General features: G+C 53.7%; 1 long non-coding RNA gene across 2 annotated transcripts; it reads left to right on the top strand.

The window, feature by feature from the left end:
* Nucleotides 1–269: 269 nt before the first annotated feature.
* On the top strand, nucleotides 270–3,612 carry LOC109260595 (uncharacterized). Of its 2 annotated transcripts, none has more exons than XR_002077101.2 (2): nucleotides 270–526; nucleotides 2,613–3,612. It is a non-coding gene; the product is annotated as an uncharacterized LOC109260595 (long non-coding RNA). The 2 variants fall into 2 exon arrangements; XR_008417872.1 differs by having other exon boundaries at nucleotides 270–1,488.
* The last annotated feature ends 509 nt before the right edge of the window (nucleotides 3,613–4,121 follow it).

The following is a 4,121-nucleotide window of genomic DNA, read 5'->3' as shown; positions in this document are numbered from 1 at the left end:
TCCCCCACAGTGGGCTGAGAGCGCCTGACTGGCAGGGGGCAGCGCGCGGAGGGGGTCACCCCGGGGCGCGGCCCTCGAGAACCGAGACCCTAAACGTCCTTCATCTCCCCGCCAAGACCCCGGGGTACTCGTTTTTAGGGCAAAAACTCTTAGAACCTCAAATGTTGGCGAACTGATTGCTCAATATGTTGTTTGTTTTTCCTTTCAGCTCCGCCTTGGGAGAGAATGTTACAGACGCGTTGGCGGGCAGATTGGGCCAAAAAGTCTCTCTCTCTCTCTCTCTCTCTCTCTCTCTCTCTCTCTCTCTCTCTCTCTCTCTCACACACACACACACACACACACACACACACACACACACTCACACACACTCACACTCACTCTCGCCGCTCCCCGCCATCAGCCGCCTCCCTTGAAAGGCGATCTCCCGCTGTTTCTCCCTCGCCGCTCTCTCCTCGGCTCTGGGATTCCCAACCTCCTGTAAACTGCACCTGGCCACCCTGAACGCAGCGGACCTTCTAACAGTCAAGTGGGTGCGGGATGGCACGGGAGAGGGGCGTGAGACGAGGGGAAATGCCAGCCAGGCCAAGGGGGGCACATCACTACCCAGTTCCATGCCACTCCACCCGGCGTTCAAGCTCCCACCCCGGAGCTTGAATCAAGTCATGTTTTTAGTGCGTTCACATGGGCCAAGGGCCTGCTGGGATCCTAAAATGGAAGGGAAAGTTTGCAGAGACTTTAAAGCTTTCCCGAGGAGCTCCTGCCTAAGGCGTCGGGGGTGCAGCCCAAGCCCCCTTGCTGCGGCCCCCGACCCTGGCACTCACGACCCGCCTGGCGGGCGCTGCCCGGGTCCCAAGTGCCCTCCGAGCCCCAAGCTCTCGGAGCCGCGCTCCCAGAGCCGCGCAGGGGCTCGGGAACAGAATCCATCAAGAAGCCTCTAGTCCACCACAAAGCACACCCGAGCGGTTCCAAGGGAAGGGGGCCCAGAGCGCCCCAGGAGGTATCTTTCCACAACCTTCTGCGGAGACCCGGGGTCGCCTCGTCTCCAGGGACGAAGTCAGCAGTCCCCTTACACTTGACTTTCTTGTTGCGGTGGGGAGGATATAGGAAGCTACTGGAGGTGCCGGAGCCGCCCCCACCCCCACCCCCAAAGTGCCCTGGGCTCTGAGCAAAGACCCGTCTTCACAAGCACGCGGTCCAGGCCAGGACCCTTGTGCACGGTAGGACGCAGGGGGCCACGGCGTTCTAATCTGGACTCCTGGCCGCTTCCGCGGCGGCCCGCTGGAGTTTCTCCCGCGGAGGTCGGCCCAGCAGCGGGCCACCGGCGTCTCGCCTCCCGCCCTGACATGCAGACTTGGGGGGGCGCTGCACACAGCAACCGATCCGGAGCGCAAAATCTGCGTGCCGCGTGGGAGACGCGCGCGGGAGGGGCCGGGTTGGGCTCGCGTTTTTCCTTTTCAGAAGCTTTCGAGTTGACTACGAAGTTTTCTGGTAGGCGCCTGTGCCCTGGGGTCGGAGCCTCCCACCGCCGCTCCTTCCCCTCCCTCCTCCCCGCCCCCCCGCCGCCAGCCCAGCTCGCCGGAGCCTCAGTCCAGGCCTGGCCGCGCTCTAGGTCCCCCAGGCGAGGTCCCCCAGGCCCGGACCCCGCGCCCGAGCGCCGCGCCGGCCTGCCCGCAGTCCTCCCCGGGCTCCGCGGGGGTGCCTCTCCCCGGGGCGAAACTCGCCGGCCGGGCGCACTGCAAGGAGACACCCGCTGCCTCCCGAGAAACTCCTAATACCATCCATACAGCTTTAATGCGTTTATAATTCGATAAGTGATTTCAATTTGAAATTGTTAGTAACTAATTTTATGGGTAATTTTTCCACATCAAATATTTAAGCATCAGATTAAGGGAGCCAGTTCCGACACAGGATAATAAGGGGGTTCCCCCCACCCCCCGCGCCTCCGCCTCCCTCCGTTTCCTACCGAGTCGTTTTTCCAAATCCCCAAAAGATGGCAGTCGAAGCCGACATTCTTCTTTTCCTGCGGCTCTGCGAGGGGAGGGAGGGGGAGTGGGAGGGAGGAGGGAAGGGGAGGGAGAGAGACGAAGAGAGAGAGAAGAAAAGGAGAGGGAGAAACGACGTTGCAAAGACTTTTCAGACTAATTCTTTCACACGTTTCTAACACAAGCAAGAAACAGTGGTGCATTTCCTGGAAATGTCCTGGCAGGAAGGAAAGCCCAAAAACGTGCCTTGGGGCCTCAGAGTAGGCGACGTTAGAAACTCAGCACTTTCAAACGGAAGCCTCAACTCAGAGCAGAAGCGAGAGAAGGGAGACATACAAATGTCTTTGTATTTTAACATCACATTCAAATACTACACACCTAAGCAACTGGTTTTCCGGGGGACGGGACTCGGCAAATTACTTAATGGGGAGAGAAGAAGTGGGGTGGGGAAAGGTGCTGGGTGGGGGGGCGGACTGCCGTGGGCGGAGGGGAGGCTGGGGCCGGCAGCGGATGAATTGCAGACCAGTTGCCAAAACTTTTTTTTCTCTCTCTCTCTCTGCTGCTGCCGCCGCCGCCGCCGCCTTTGCTGCTGCCTTTGCTGCTGCCTTTGCTTTGAATGTGGGTAACTAGGAAACAGCAAGCCGTCTGAGAAGACGGAATTTCCAACGTGTAAAATGTTCTTAACGGAACCATTGAGCGAGTGCAATAAGGCGTGAGGGGGAACTAATCTTCCCATTTAAATGTTTGTGGCAATTTTATCTAAATGAATTTTAATGCTAAACGAGGGTAATTCCCCATTTGTAGCGCGTTTACTTCTCTTTCCTGTGCTTCTAAAGCAGTCGAACATCATGCAATGAACAATAACAATAAAAATACTGTCAAGGCATATTATTCATTTCGAATGTGTTATAATTACAGCTGATTAAATATGATAGGGTAAAATATTTTTAGTTTTCTTTAAAAAAATATTTAAATCATACTAAAAAGTCTCATTCAACCAGCACCCCCCCCCAATAAAAATAAAAAGCAGGTACAATTGTGTGCCCTTGTTTAGAAGAGGGCGTTTTGTTTTTGCCTTTTAAGAAACATCAAAAACACCCTCAGCACCTCTATTCTTTCTTTCTTTCAGATAAGTGTCCTCAATAACCTCCGAGCTGGCTCTGAAATTTACAAGAGGAAAGCTAAAATCGCATTAAGGGGGAGTGGGGGTGTCCAGGCAAGGGGAGAAAGGATCTGCGGAGAGCAAGGCCCTCACAAAACCGCCACACAGAGCAGGGAACACAGGGAAAGAACACAGTTTGTTTTATTTTTTCTAATTCACTGGACACTAATGGTCGTGATTCTTCATAGTCTCCATATTCCCTGATTCTTCTTCACTGGTACCCTACTCCTTCTCCTAGTGCCCGCCTCTCTCCACTCCCCCCTTCCCATCTCTCTCTCTCTCTCCCTGTCTCCCTCCCTCCTCCCCTCTCTTTCCCTCCCCCAACCAGCTAGAGCACCGTCGAGAAGAAAGGCTGAAAATAACCTACTCACCCAAGCTTGTACTGGGGAGGAGGGGCAAATGGATGGGTAGTTTATAAAGTTTATTATTAATTTTTAAAGTAAATAAATGGTTGTTCACCGCCACTAACCAGCTCTCAAAAGAGAATTATTTCACTAAATATGGAGTATTTGTGTCGCCGAAGAATTGCCACTGGGTCCAAATAAGAAATTTAAACAATCCCACACATGGGGTGGGGGTGGGGGCGGGGTGGGGCGGAGGGCGCTGCGCGCGAAGGCTGCTGCTGCTGGTGGAGCTTCTCTCGGTCTGCGCATCCACGTGTTTAGAAACAAGGCCCAATAAACAAAAGGTGAGAATGCGCGGGGCTGCTCCAGCAGGTGAGTCAGTCAATCACACGTCACCTAGTAAACCCAACCCACAGCTGGTTTCTCTTTTCAAATAGAAAATAGAATTGTTCGGGGCGGGTTTATAGGGTGACATGGGCCTGAACGTCAGCCTTGAGTTTAAGGCTCTCTCCTCTGACCCATCCTTTGTTTACAAAGCAATCACTCCTAAAAGGATGATTTTTTTTTTACAGAGAAATTGCCTTAATTAAAATATTTGTATATTTTATTTAGCTTTGGGAAGCACTTTTTATA

This window comes from Panthera pardus, unplaced genomic scaffold (genome assembly GCF_024362965.1).
Source record: "Panthera pardus isolate Hobbes unplaced genomic scaffold, ASM2436296v1 HiC_scaffold_25, whole genome shotgun sequence".
Classification (NCBI taxonomy): domain Eukaryota; kingdom Metazoa; phylum Chordata; class Mammalia; order Carnivora; family Felidae; genus Panthera; species Panthera pardus.
This window is presented reverse-complemented; position numbering and strand designations above follow the sequence as displayed.